This window comes from Triticum aestivum, chromosome 6D, assembly GCF_018294505.1.
Source record: "Triticum aestivum cultivar Chinese Spring chromosome 6D, IWGSC CS RefSeq v2.1, whole genome shotgun sequence".
Taxonomy (NCBI): domain Eukaryota; kingdom Viridiplantae; phylum Streptophyta; class Magnoliopsida; order Poales; family Poaceae; genus Triticum; species Triticum aestivum.
The window spans coordinates 477748773-477764268 of NC_057811.1; positions in this window are offsets into that span (position 1 = coordinate 477748773).

Genomic DNA, 15496 nt, shown 5'->3' on the forward strand with positions numbered 1-15496 from the left:
AAATGTTTATTATTCATGCCAGAATTGTATTAACCGAAAACTTAGTACATGTGTGAATACATATACAAACAGAGTGTCCCTAGTATGCCTCTACTTGACTAGCTCGTTAATCAAAGATGCTTAAGTTTCCTAGCCATAGACATGTGTTGCCATTTGATGAACGGGATCACATCATTAGAGAATGATGTGATGGACAAGACCCATCCGCTAGCTTAGCACTATGATCGTTTAGTTTATTGTTATTGCTTTCTTCATGACTTATATATGTTCCTATGACTATGAGATTATGCAACTCTCGAATACCAGAGGAACACTTAGTGTGCTATCAAATGTCACAATGTAACTGGGTGATTATAAAGATGCTCTACAGGTGTCTCCGATGGTGTTTGTTGAGTTGGCATAGATCGAGATTAGGATTTGTCACTCCGTGTTTCGGAGAGGCATCTCTGGGCCCTCTCGGTAATGCACATCACTATAAGCCTTGCAAGCAATGTGACTAATGAGTTAGTTGCGCGATGATGCATTACGAAACGAGAAAAGAGACTTGCCGATAACGAGATTGAACTAGGTATGACGATACCGACAATCGAATCTCGGGCAAGTAACATACCGATGACAAAGGGAACAACGTATGTTGTTATGCGGTTTGACCGATAAAGATCTGCGTAGAATATGTAGGAGCCAATATGAGCATCCAGGTTCCGCTATTGGTTATTGACCGGAGATGTGTCTCGGTCATGTCTACATAGTTCTCGAACCCGAATGGTCCGCACGCTTAATGTTCGATGACGATTTGTATTATGAGTTATGTGATTTGACGTACCGAAGTTTTTTCGGAGTCCCGGATGAGATCACGGACATGACGAGGAGTCTCGAAATGGTCGAGACATAAAGATTCATATATTGGAAGGCTACATTCGGACACCAGAATGGTTCGGGTCGTTTCGGATAAGTTTCGGAGTACGTACCAGGGGTTACCGGAAACCCCCCCCCCCCCCGGGGGGAAGTTAATGGGCCACCATGGGCCTTAGTGGAGAAGAGAGAGGGCAGGCCAGGAGGTGGCGCGCGCCCCCCTTGCCCCAATCCGAATTGGACAAGGCGAGGGGGCGGCGCCCCCCTCCTTCCTTCTCTCCTCCTCCTCCTTCCCCCCTTCTCCTTGTGGGAATAGGAAGGGGGGGAATCCTACTTGGAGTAGGACTCCCCCCCTTGGGCGCGTCACCCTTGGCCGGCATCCTCCCCCTCCCTCCTTTATATACGTGGGGAGGAGGGCACCCTAGAACACACAAGTTGATCTTTTAGCCGTGTGCGGTGCCCCCCTTCACAGTTACACACCTCGGTCATATCGTCGTAGTGCTTAGGTGAAGCCCTGCGCCGGTAACTTCATCATCACCGTCACCATGCCGTCGTGCTGAGGAAACTCGCCCTCGGCCTCAACTGGATCAAGAGTACGAGGGATATCATCGAGCTGAACGTGTGCTGAACACGGAGGTGCCATACGTTCGGTGCTAGGATCGGTCGGATCGTGAAGACGTACGACTACATCAACCGCGTTGATAAAACGCTTCCGCTTTCGGTCTACGAGGGTACGTGGACACACTCTCCCCGCTCGTTGCTATGCTTCTCCTAGATAGATCTTGCGTGATCGTAGGATTTTTTTTGAAATTACTGTGTTCCTCAACATTCTATATGTATTTGTTACGTAGAATTACCCTCCAATTTTCTCCTTCATCCTGAATATATCTTTTGACCCAGCTTCTAGTAGGCAAGCTAGGGTTAGTGCCTGTCGCCGGTTCCGCTGCAGATCTGCCTCGTCTCTGGTGGCCCTAGGACCATTGGAGCGTGGTGAATCCTGGCAAGGACCGGCGGGAGGGCTCCGTTGTTAGTCGTTCCTTTAAGATTTGTTAGGATTTGTGTCCTGCTCAGGAAGACGAGACGGCGGCGGCCCCCTGAAGATGGAATAAAGGTCTCCCCGCCTAGTCCCCGTTCCCGTGGTGCATCTAGCATCGTTGGTGGGCGTGTGGAGGTTGGATCCTTTCGATCTACGTTATTCTTCATCGGCGGCGGTTGTTGTTCTGGTGCGCTGGTCCTACGGGGCCTTAGCACGACAACTTCTCGACTGTCTACTACAACAGGTTGTGCCCGACTCCGACGAGGGAGGGGTAATGACGGCGGCGCGCCTTCAGCTCGCTTCAGTGCTTGTAGTCGTCGCTAGATTGTCTGCGGATCTGGATGTAATTTTTATTATTTCTGGTATTCGTTGTACTACCATGATTGAAGATGAATAGATCGATAGTTTTCTCGCAAAAAAATTGACATCTATAATGTTAGGGATTCCTAAACCCACATACTCTTTTTTCATGCAAACTAGATGCCAATTGGCCAAGCGTAGCTTCCTGTTCCTTTCAAAATCACTCCAAAGACAATGTGTCATTTGGCTATTAATTAGGTCCAAAGCCCATTTGGGGAATCTAAAGAAAGACAGTAGATGAACAGGGATACTAGCAAGATAGCAGCTCGAAACTAAAAAATGAAAATGAAAATACAACTCTCTAATCCACCAGTAGCTATCGGAGCTAGTGTGTTACTGTTTAGAAAAATCTAGGGAACTATATTCACAGAACCAAAAAATTCTTATATTGTGAAAACAACGTTAGACACTAATCTTGTTTGGGGGAAAAGGCGTTTGACACAAATTCAGAGTGTGATTTGGATATATTTCTAATATATTTAGCTGGGAAAAATACATTTAAAATGATACTTCCTCCGGTCCTTTTTACTCCGCGTATTAGATTTTTCCGAAATCAAAGTCCTTGAAGTTTGGCCATGTTTATACAAGTAATTATTAACATTCATAATAGAAAATCCATATCAATATATCAGTTATAGAATATATTCTATGTTATATTTATTTGGTATAGTAAATTTTGGTAATTTTGAATTTAAATTTGTCAAAAGTTTATGAAGTATGACTTCAAAGAAATCTAATATGGAGAGTACCCAAATTCACACCATCGCTCGTACTTCAGCGCAAAGAGCCAAACATGACACTCAGGCATGCAAGTATGCAACCAACCGGAGGCAGGTCAAAAATTAAGTGAGCTTTATTCGGTTAAAAAAGGTGAGCTTTACCGGTCAGCCGTGGTGTCGCTCGCACCTTTCTGCAAGTATCTAACTACTCCTTGCTTTCTGGTTTATAAGGTTTATTTTAATTTTTTTGTTTTATCAATTTAGAGGACTCATCTCCATCTCATTTTTAGTTTCCAATGCACATTAAATCTTTGCATGCAAGAATTAAAGAGGAACACACCGATGCATGTAATGTTCCTACTCATCTAGTGGCCAAGCATGCATGCACTGCAATTAATCCAAATTAATGCATGAGTTTAATTGGGGTAGTTTTGTAAAGTACGAGATACATTCCTTCACTCACAAAATGCCTTGGTTGATGAGATTCGAGATTTGAGTCTTAGACTACCCACAGTGGGAGTAACATAGGTAGTAACATCACACATATCTAGGTTAAATTAATGATGTGGCATGCAATAATTGAAGAAAGAGATGAAAGTGGTAACATAGCTAGTTACTACTAGTATGAGTAACATCACACGTGTCAAGGCAAGATGTGTCTATAGCCTAATAAATGAAGTGTTGCATGTTACCACACATATGTTACTTCCCACTATAGAGGTAGTAACATAGACTAGTAACATGGGCATGTTACTAGTCTATGTTACTATCCATTATGGCTAGTCTTATAAACCGGAAAGGAGGGAGCAGCTACTAAGCTCCCAGGAAATCCACCCTCCTGGTGAATCACGGCTAGCGAGGATCGATCAGCCGCCGATTAAACTGCTGTCACGTATAGTCGGTTCGTATGCTGCAGGGAACCTTTTTTTTAAAGCTATGCTGCAGGGAACTAGAGAGCTGGAAACAACGCAATCCCTCTCCTCACCCGCTTCTCTCGCTGACGCCGCCACCGCCCCCATCGATCTCCTTCCTCCGCTCCAATTCCCTCCCCACCCTCTACTGCGTCGCCGTGGCTGCCATCGCATCGTCTCCGCCCTCATCTATCTGCTGCACCGCGCGGCGTCTCCGCCCCTCGAATCCCCTCCGCTCTTTGCGCGATCTAGAACAAGGGGATCCAGTTCCACGCCCTCTGCCTCTCCATCCACCGCGGTGGAAAGAGGCATCCACCTGGGTCGTCGCGCTCGCGGTGGCTGCTCCCAGTTGCCTCCTCCTATTGCTAGGGTTGAGAGGCCATGGAAGCAAATCATGTATGTTGCGTCCAGTGAAAGTACCGCCCCCTGCCTCCAGTTGCACACGGTCTAGCCCAATAGAAACCTGCATAGCGGTGTGTCCTCCAGTTGGGCTGGCCACTTCTCCTGCATCTGCGCCAATCTACAGCGAGCCACTGTCGGCACACACCCCTTCTCCCGGAGCCCACCCTCCCTCCCTGTGTTGCTTCTGCAAAAGCAAAAGTACATATGATAAGTCTGCTCTTCAATTATTCCTACTTTGTGGTCTGATCTCTGTTGATCTTCATTTTCTTTGGGTTGCCATTGGAAAAGAGAATTGAGATGATGACAAAAATTATGTGTTCATTGCATAATTTCATCTCACAGTAATTTTTAGTAACTTGTATTTTGTCTGCTCAATGAGCCACTGTGAAGTACAATTCCTATTATGTATGTGTGGTTCTTTTCTTTTCTATAACACGCAATAACTTTCACTGTCATTTACGTGAAATCTGAATACCCATATTTGATTAGCTTGGACATTGCTATGTGTTGAAACGGTAAAATCAATTACATGTGTGTTAGTATTATGACGCAACACCAGTGGTTTACTTACGAATCAGAGACAACTCGACAAGGCAACAACCCATGGCAAAAGGTGATCTGAAGGTACATGTAACAATGAAGTTCAGTTTCCTACTCAGTACATAAGTTGCACTTTTATTTGGATGAAATTACAGATATTGGTGATAATGTTCATCATTTTAATATAAATTTTCTTGATATATACTGCTTAAACTGTTCGATTTTTACATAGACATCACAAATAGTTTTCAGTTTATTTATTTACATGTGTTGTGCCACTAACACTAATAAACTTCCAGTCCATTGAGTTATAACTATTGATGTCATGGTAATGAAATATAGATATGTGGTAGTAGTTGATATATATATTGCATAATCACAGTCAGACTTTAATACACATACACATCATGAACAGAGAAAATAGTTTTCTCTCTATTTTTTCTTATTAGTAGAAGGTTATGCCACGGGGTACATTTATTTGTCATCCTTTATTTCTCACACAATGGGATATGTGCATTGAAAACATTTTCCATGTTCTTCAACATACTCCCTCCTTCGCACAAAATTTATTCCATAAGTTATCTATTTTCTCAAAATCTCATAAATCTGACCAATTATAGGAAGAAGTATCGAATTTTCAATACCATCAAGCAATCTGGCGCATATATTATGAAAATCTCAAGAAAATTTTCCATATGTATGAGGTAACATAAATCCTTTTACTGCTTTTTCTCATGGACGGTAGGTATCATCTAAAAAAATGGTGGTGGACTTATTTCATCATATAAGAAACAACACTTATCTATGGTGTTGCAGATGCTTTGCATCTTTCTCTTGCATTGCTAAGAAAAAAAGAATAAAGGTACTAGGTACAAGGCATAGTCACTGTCTTCTTCTCCATGGTAACAAGTATATATGAAACTACCCTATTTCTTTTTGTTGCATTTGCTGATCTTTGAGGATAAATGGTAAATTAGTGTATGCTGAATTTCTCCATTTGACCATTCCAAGTATTGTGTGCCATTATACATTATACATTGTTGAAAATAATAGAATTTTCAGAATTTAGGTTCAATTCAAGATTTTGTGCCCTTCATGAAGAAGCATGCATCAAATAACTGAGAGTTTGCATATTATATTATGCCAAAAAAAATATTGTACTGCAAACTTGTGAACCATATCAAATAAGAAACTAATATGTTCCTTTACCCATGTATGCTAAAATATTAGAGAATGTTGGACTTGATTATGTATGTTTATTTATCTAAACATAGTTAGCCTTTAGGGGAGAAGTTACTTTTAAGCATGTTGGGCTCACTGTATAATTTTGCACTGTAAGGTAGGAAATGGTATTTCCTGATATTTAGATATGCAATTAAGTATAGTTCGGTATGGCTCGCAAGTGTTGCTTGAGCTAAAGCTTAAAATCTGTTCTTAGTAATGGAAAATGCAAAGACAATTGAAAGTTGTTGAAGTGCATGCTTTTTTGTCCACTGAAATCAGATTGTTAGGAGGGTTACTATCCTTGTGTATTTGGCATTGGTTTGGAATGATCGTTGTTAAACTGATCCGATTAAAAGCGTCATTGCTCTGCAAATATTCCATGATCTCCCATGTGTCTCTTTTGAAAGACCTTTGGCTGTTGTTCTTTTTTCTGTCTGAAGTGATTTACTATTGTTTGGTTTTGGTTGCAGGAAAAGGATCAGAAGGGAAGGGACGAGGAGATATTAAAGGATTTTCTACTGAAGTTAGTATTTCCTTCTGTGTTTTGCCTTGGATGAACTTTTATTTCTGATGGAAGATCTTGCACTAATTTCTTTCTAAAATGCCTAATCATTGTTGGTCTCATATTGCAACTGTTAGAACAAGCACAAAGAAGTGCTGCCACAAGCTTTTGTCGATGACAGTATTTTTCTTCCATGTAATTTTATAACCTCTTTCATAAAATGATAGTCCTTGTCATTTTTCACCTTTCTTTGGTTTTCTCAATTCTGGAAGGGAGTCGCAGAAGGGAAAATACCATGCAACCTAATTAGGAATTCGGGAGCGGCGGAGTGTTGCGGTTCTAGATGTGTGCAAGTTGGAAGATTTTACTTTTGTTGGTACTCCCATTTCTTAGCTATCAGGTTTCAGGTGTGGTGGATGAATGATTAGGACTGCATGTACCTATGTAGTTTGTGCTTTATTCGTAGGAATTTTTGAATTGTAACTACTATTCCAATATTTGTTCTTTTGTCATCCATTTCCTATACATGTACAAGAAGCAAAATGGGAAGTATATAGAGTATAGTCTACATCAGTTGTGAACTAAATAAGTTTGATATCAGATCAGAGGTTCAAAGTAGATGAATAATATTGTGATTAGCTGATATTTGAGTCCATTGCCCCGCAAAAAGTTTCCTCACGTCATATGCATAATTGTTTTTCCAATGCTAGAAAACCTATATATTTCAGAGAAAACAGTAGATGTATAAATGAAAACAACAAATTGACTGATAAAAAATTGGTTCACAACAATGAAAAACGGGCGCAGCAAAGCGCGCGTTTCCATCTAGTATACGTGCATGCATACTGGTGATGTAGTATCGCTCGTGCTGGTGGAGTAGTGGCTGGGAACTTGGGAAAACCAGCGCGTGTATGGGTCAGTCCAGGCTGGCCGGCCGAAATTCCTATCCGGCCAGTACAAGTTTCGGCGCCTGCATGCAGATTGTGGTCTGCATCGGCGGCATCTGAAAGATGGTGGATCGTGTGCTGGGTTCGTGGTTCATGGATGCAGGTATGGTTTTCTCCTCCGGCGTCTTAGTCGTGTGGGGGTGCCAAATCTGGAGTTCGATGGCGTGTCCGGAGTGTTGCCCCAGTCTGATTCGTTCAACGGTAATGGTTTCGCTTCTGGTGAACCACCTTGGAGGTCCGCAAAGCTGCATATCAGCGATGGAGCCGCTTCGAGCTCGGGTGTGAAGGTGATCCGTCATTGTTTCCTTTGGTGGCTGCTATGGTGGTCCCGGAGGCCTGTGACGGGCGTTGATGTCAAGTTCAAAGGTTTCTTTGGTCTTGATTGTAATTTTACTTCTTGGATGTTGTTCTTTTGTGCAAAGGCTAGCGTTTTGCTGTATTTTCAGTTTTGCCATGTCGGTTTGTACGTGACTTGTACTATGACCCTTATGATATAAATGAGACACGTATTACCACGCAAAAAAAGCTAGTGGATACAGTATCTAGATTCTAGAAATTCGCTTTGGCACATGGGAGCGTGCGCTTCTGTCATCGGAAAAAAAAAATTTAAAGTGTGAAAAAATAAAAATAAAAAATTGGCGCATACATCTGGACATTATATGTGTGCGCGTCAAGTTTCGGAGAGATATGAAATTTTTTGTGGCTTATGTAAAAATGACAAAACAATGTCTTGTGAAAAGCACTTTTTAACACCTCTCGAACTAGGCTTTCACGCCGCTTTATAAATAAACCCAACACATAATTTTTCGGTTTTTCGCAAAGCAACTTTGTGACATGTACAATATTGAAATGTACGTGCGAAATTTTTGTTTGAATCTTTTAACATTTCAAAATATGTTTAAAACACATTTTAAAAATCAGGAGCACACTCCCGTGTGCCGAAATGCCCCCGTTTCACATTTTCCTTTTAAGGTTCCGTTTCGCACTTGTTGTTTGGCCCAAGCCTCCAGTGCACATAGACGCCGATCATGTGCCAGTGCCGGCTATATATGGGTTTCCTGGCAGGTAGCGGGACAAGTGTGCTGGTACGTAATAAAGGAACGACCGCGTGTCATGGGTGTCCTGGCAGGTGTAGCGCATGGGTCGTCAACTTGTTTGATTCCTGACCAGAAAACAATTTACGGACGAGGAATAAGGATTGATGATAAGCTATGGGCTACGGTGTGGCACAGTACAGTGCAGCTAAAATACTTTCTTTTTTTGTTGCGAAAAGCTAAAACATTTTTGAGGCAGTGTTAAACGAATTTGTCGTTGCATCGCCAACTAATGCAACTGCAAGACAGACATACCGACCCATGGATACCGGTGGAAATTGAAGTTCACCGTAAGTTGCAAGAAACTTCGGGGTGCGCCATGCAAGATCTATCGACCTCCCGGTAGTAATGCCTGTACCAACGGTCTTCACTGTCGATCTGCTACTACTGTCGTCCGGCGATCTCCGAAACAGTGGTTCCCATGCATGCAGATACGGACGATGCATGGTTTTGCATGATTTTCATTAGTACTAACAAAAACCATAAACAGTGTATACTACAGCCCCGCGACAAAGCTACTGAACCTGGATAACCGAATAACTAGAGCAAAGTATCAACCTTAGCCAAGCATCAGCTACCAAAAGGATCAAACACCAGCAAGCAAGCAAACCGACTCCATTACAACTTCTCCAGGGAAATACTCCTACGAAACTTTGAAGGTGGTGTACAGCACTAAGCTAGCCAGCTTAACTGCGCCGTATACGTGGCTTCTCATAATGGAAATTGGAAGGGGTGGCCCTTCTTTTATAAAAGAAAAAGCTTGACTGCCCTCCACTGATTTGCTAGCTAGCATGCATGCAGTGCCGTTCAGACGAAGATCTTGAATTGCGGAGTGTCAGATACTATCCATTTCTCCGACAAGTATTTTAGTACTTGCATGGACCCGGGCCGCCGTGCTAGCTTGCTGGCATTCTCTTAGTCCGATGACATGTGTATGCAGTGAGTTTTCTGAAAAAGTGTGTTGGACTCGCTTTTCCTTCTTTTTGGTCTCTTGTTATTTCCGTTAAGATTAATAGAAATGGGGTTAACGTGGTTAAAAAAAGAGTAAACATATCAACTTGGTCAATGCAATTTGACTAGTCGAAATGTAATCACAAGCAAGGTCACATCACACGCATGCATCCATCGTACGTCCAGTTTGTGTAATGGAAAATATCTTGTACGTGTCCAAGAAGAAGCTACGAACGCCGCGCTAGCAAATTAACTAGAGTTTGTGACCTCTTTGTACGTAACCAACTCAGGCAACTCCGTACCGATGCATCATGCATGCCTGCATTTGGGATCAACACGCACGCATAATAATTTTGTACATGCCCGGATAGACGGATAGAGAGAGTGCCTTTTTATTTATTTTTAAAGGTGATGTTGCACATTACTCGCTTACTTCTGCCAAGTAACAGACCAGTGTGTGCTTCTCACTCCGAGAGAACAGCCGAACGTGTTTTTTAGCTTGCCAACACGTGTTATCTACTCCTTCCGTTCTTAAATATTAGTCTTTTTAAAGATTCCAATATGAACCATATACGGAGCAAAATGAGCGAATATACCCTGTAAACTATGTTTACATACGTCTATATGTAGTCTTATATTTGTATTTAGGAACGGAGGGAGTACAAAGTAAGCCGCGTCGCATGCGTGAGCAAAAGTCGATCTCTCCAAACAATTAGCTAAAGGCAATCAGCTGCGCATAGATATCATCGAGCACTTGGTCAATATAAATATCAACGAACGTAGTACCCGTCTAGTGTCTAGTGTCTAGCCATTTTAGAATCTGAACAAGCCCACTTGGTCAATTCGGCGATGACTGGATACATGATCACGGGTCACATACATGCACGGCTAGCTAATTGCATGTTACTGTGTTGCATCCCTTTAAACCCATCGGTCGCAAAAGTCGTAACTCATATTTATGGGCCACACATGCACGCATGCATTGGAAGGGAAAAGCATGCACGCACGTATTTCACCTTGGAGAAAATGGACCACAATGTGAAGCACACATACATGTAAGAGCATCTCCGGCCGTTGAGCCTCCTAGGAGGCATTTTTTTCGCCACTTGGGGGGCTGCCGGCGAATTTTTTTGCCTGGGTTTGAGAAAATATCCACTCGTTGTCCTCCCCCTCCTCCCACGCACGTATCCCCGCCACCACCACCACGTGAACCGCCGAACCGGCTGGCGCTCCGCGGCGGCGGGGTACCTCTGCTTCCTCCTCTTCCTCGAGCTCCCCTCTGTCTCAGTCGCGCCCGTCCCCACCGCCGACAACCGCGCCGCCGCGAGCTCGAGGCCCTTCCCCCTCCCCGTCAGCCCCGGCGTCCTGCCCCGCCCGGTCGCGAACCCAACACGGGGTCCCGCAGCGCCCCGATCGCGACCATGTGGCTCGCGCTGTCCTCCTGCTCCCACACCACCACGCAGCGATCGTTGCCGCCGGAGTACAGCACCTGCTCCCCACACCCGACGGCCACGAACGCGCCTGTCGGCGGAGCCGGTGTACACCATGCCGTTGGGCGCGACGGCGACCGCGTTTACGGCATCGTCGTGCGCCGGCAACGAGTGCAAGCAGCGGAGGGACGGGATCGCCCAGACCTTGAGTGTCTTGTCCCAAGAGACGGAGAACAGGAGGCGGTCGTCAGCGGATGTGGCGACACCGGACACGGTGTCTGCGTGCTCTATCCAGAGCCGGCGGTGATGGCGGCGGACGACGACGTGGTTGGACGGGACCGGGAACCAGCGGAGGCGGTCGGAGACCGTGGGGAGCGCGGCGGCGAGGCGGATCCGGGCGGCGGTGAGAGAGAAAAGAGAGAAAGGAGAGGAGAGAGGAGAGAGGGGCTCGCAATGGGCCTGTGCATGCAAAAAGCAACTGCCGGCGTCCCCAGCTGCCCCCCAGGGGTCTGGGTCTGGGGTGGGACTGCCAGCCGTAAATATCGCCTAATCCGGAGAAAATCGAGTCGGGCCCGAGTGGAGCGTTTTTTGCCTGCCGGCACCTAAAAAGTGACTTGAAGGGGCTTCTTGGGGGCGGATGGAGATGCTCTAAGTACACGAACGGTGCTACTCGTAGCTAGCTGCCACCCTTTTCTCAGCGTGATTAACCAACCGGCCGTAAATCAAACTTTTGCTACTGTCATGGTTGCTGGACGATTCGTTAGGAGTTCAGGACCAGCACGTAATTGTATGAACCCTTTTCATGTTCGTAATTACCATTATAGGTAGCTAGTGTGGATCGTGGATGACCATTGAACGCGTTAACGTATAGCATTGATGTGAGTATGAAAGAAAAACGGTGCACCCCTTCACCTTAATAAGAGCTCATGGAGGGGGAAAATATCAGGTGCTACCGGAGCACCTAAGTTTAGGTGCTCCAAGAGCTTCTCGGCCATTGGATCTGAAATCCAACGGTCATCTACAGATGCGCTGGACCCGATTTACAATACCAAATTTCTAGGAGTGTTTTCTGAATAAATGTGTGAGCTCTCTCCTCGGCCTTCGGATCTCAGATCTTAGGTGCTCCCGTAGCACCAGATATCCTCACCATGGCACAGTCGAGAGGCATATCTCAAGAAGGATGGTACCATACGTCCTAGTCGTTCGTAACACATCCCATCGCAAGTCACATATGGGTTTTTTTTTTCGATGAACAGGGAGGCCTCTCCCCGGTTCCATTAACCAGAACACATATGGTTTCTGGGTACCCCAAAGGACATCACGTCTCTCTGTGGGTCCTCATTTGAAGTGCTACAAAGGCCACAGCCATCGTAAGTCACATATGGTTTTTAGGTACCCCAAAGCAGATTATGTGAGTGTATGGGTACTCATTTGAGCTACTTCAAAGGGCTCTCTACACTAGTAGAAAAAGGGCTATTTGTCCGGGTTCATAAGGGTCGAACCGGAACTAAAGGGTCGTTACTAAAGGCCCCCCCTTTAGTCCCGGTTCTTATACGAACCGGGATTAAAGGCCCTTCACGTGGCCGCTGCATGGAGGTCCACCTTTAGTCCCAGTTGGTAACACCAACCGGTATTAAAGGAAATTTTATATAAAAAATTGAAATTTTTTTGAAATTTTTTTCCGAATTTTCAAATTTCTGAATTATTTTAACCACTAATCTCTAATCACGACACCACTTATCACTGCTCAATTTAACCTCTAATCTCTAATCACCCCTCATCATTCCAAATCATCTAACTTCCCGGACGGCCACCCATCCTCTCACTACCCCAGCCTGAGCACGCTTAACTTCCGGGTTCTATTCTTCCTCGTTTCCAAGTCTGCACTTGTTGTTTTTTCTAACAATAGTAAGATGTCAATCCTATTAACCCTCAGGAGTTTAGCTTGAGCATGAAGTCACACATTTCACTGTTTGAGTTTGAAACTATCGTTCTAAAAAAATAATTATTTAGTAACACTAATATTTCTTGAATAAGTAGTTTGACCATTATTTGACCACAGTTTGACCAGATTTGACCAAAATTCAGAAAAACTAAAATAATTATTTAGTAACACTAATATTCTTGAATAATTATTTAGTAACACTAATACTTCTTGAATAAGTAGTTTGACCAGATTTGACCAAAATTCAAAAAACTGAAATAATTATTTAGTAACACTAATATTCTTGAATAATTATTTAGTAACACTAATACTTCTTGAATAAGTAGTTTGACCATAGTTTGACCAGATTTAACAAAAATTCAAAAAAACTGAAATTTGAGCATAACTTTTTTTCCTTTTAGAATTTGAGGATTCTAAAAATTTACAAACAAGCCGTAGGCAGTCAAAATCGGATGCGGATTTTCGTGCTGAACATTTTGATATATTATATGTTTTTTTCTGACATCGTATGCAAAAGTTATAGCCGTTTTACATTTTCCCTACACTTTTTGCAAAACATGTCCAAATTTAAGTTTTTAAATTTTCCTAACTAGTAGATGTAGTAACATAACTACATCTCGAAGGATTTTAATTTTTGAATTTTTTATCATTTTCTTTTGCTTTTTACAAAACTGAAAGGCGATACACCGGGGGGGGGGGTAGAATTTGAATATTGCACCATTAGTACCGGTTCGTGGCACCAACCGGTACTAAAGGTCCACGAACCGGTACTAATGCATCAACCCATTTGTACCAGTTGGTGGCTCGAACCGGGACTAAAAGTCTAACCTTTAGTACCGGTTCGTGCCACGAACCGGTACTAATGGGCATCGCACCCTTTAGTCCCGGTTCGTGGCACCAACCGGGACTAAAGGTCCCATTTGAACCGGGAATAATGCATGTAAGGTGCCCTAGCCGCTCGAACCGGGACTAATGCTCACATTAGTTCCGGTTCGTAATGCAACCGGGATTAATGCTCTTTTCTGGCCGAACCAAAGCCCTGTTTTCTACTAGTGCTAGGCTGTCACCAATTGGATTGGCGATCTATACTCGTATTATTCTTACGCGAATCCGTCCACCCAAGAATCAAGACAGCTCCCTCAAAAAAAAGAAAAAAAAGAATCAAGACAACGATGTTGTCCAACCGATCCCGTGCATGTCCGTTGTGACGGCGACAACAGGGCAGACTTTTAGGCCTGTACAATGGTTGATAAAATAGTCTTATCTTAAGTCTTGCATGTAATTTAAAGATGACAAAAAAAGATGTCTACAATGGGTCATTTCTTACTCTTATCTTCCCTAACTAGCTATTCCTAAAAACGTGGTGAGACATATATTGGGCTAAGAGATCATCTCTTGTCTTCTCTTAAATAAAAAAACAAGCTTTTTCTTATGAGTTCTATCTCCTCCACCTCATCTTTTATCCTACGTGGCACTACTAAAATAGCACCATTGTACATCGACGCCAGAGAGATGTTTTGTAATGCACGTAGAAAACGACCATGAGTCATGGGTGTCCTTGCATATGAGTGTAGTGTTGCTTCCCTATTTCTTTCATTTTTGAAAACAATTAATTAAACCTGGAAGAGGTATAAAGATAAGTATATCGCTTCTTCTGCCACTCGAAGGAACAGTGGTTGGGCAGAGGCGTACGGGCCATACATGCATGCATGGAGTAGGCGGAGCTTCATGGGGCGAACCTGGGCCATCGCCCCCCCCCCCCCCCCCCACCCCCCACCCCCCAGCAAAAAAGTACCTTTTTTACTACCCCTATATGTATTACAGCCGACAAGGCCCACTGGCCCAGTAATTACTTACCACACCCTCTCTCCCTAGTGCCATGGCTGGAGACGAATGAAGCGAACTTGCGAGATGCGACCACCAACGGCCGACGCGTGAGCGTGGGGGTGGGGCACCCGCGTCCGGCGTACTGGTCGCTACGGCTTGTCGACATTGAGGACTGAAGGGTGACCGCTGGCCGGTTGGCGGGCGGCCGGTTAGGCCAACTCCAGCGCGCGACCACATCCTGTTTGGGTGCGTCTGTTTAAGATAGAACGGATAAATAGCGCGGCCCAACCCGCGGCCCCAAACGGACAAATGTCCGGATTTCGTCCGTTTTTGACCCATTTTCGGCCCAAACTTGCGCCGAGTTTGGGGTGAAACGGACATCGCGCGGACGGGTTGGACGCACGCCCTTGTCCTTCCCGTGGCCCGCCTGTCGGGGACACTAGCAGTCCATTCGCCTCCACCCGCTCTCCCCCGGCCCACCCCGCCGTCAGCGCGGCCACTATTCTCCAGCCGCCTCCTCACTGCTCACCCCCCTGGCCGTCCATACCAACCCACGTCTCGACATGGCCGCCACCACACCCGCGCTTTCGTAGGACTTTTGGCCGTCGCTTGGAGGAGATTTGGCCATCGCCGTCGTAGCCGGTACCAGAGGGGATACTACCGCCGACGACGGTTATGGACCACGGCAGCTTCCGTCGAGTGCTCCAGAGCGGCTAGTAGCCGGCCGCCAACCACCCCTGCTGCATCGAGGTGATC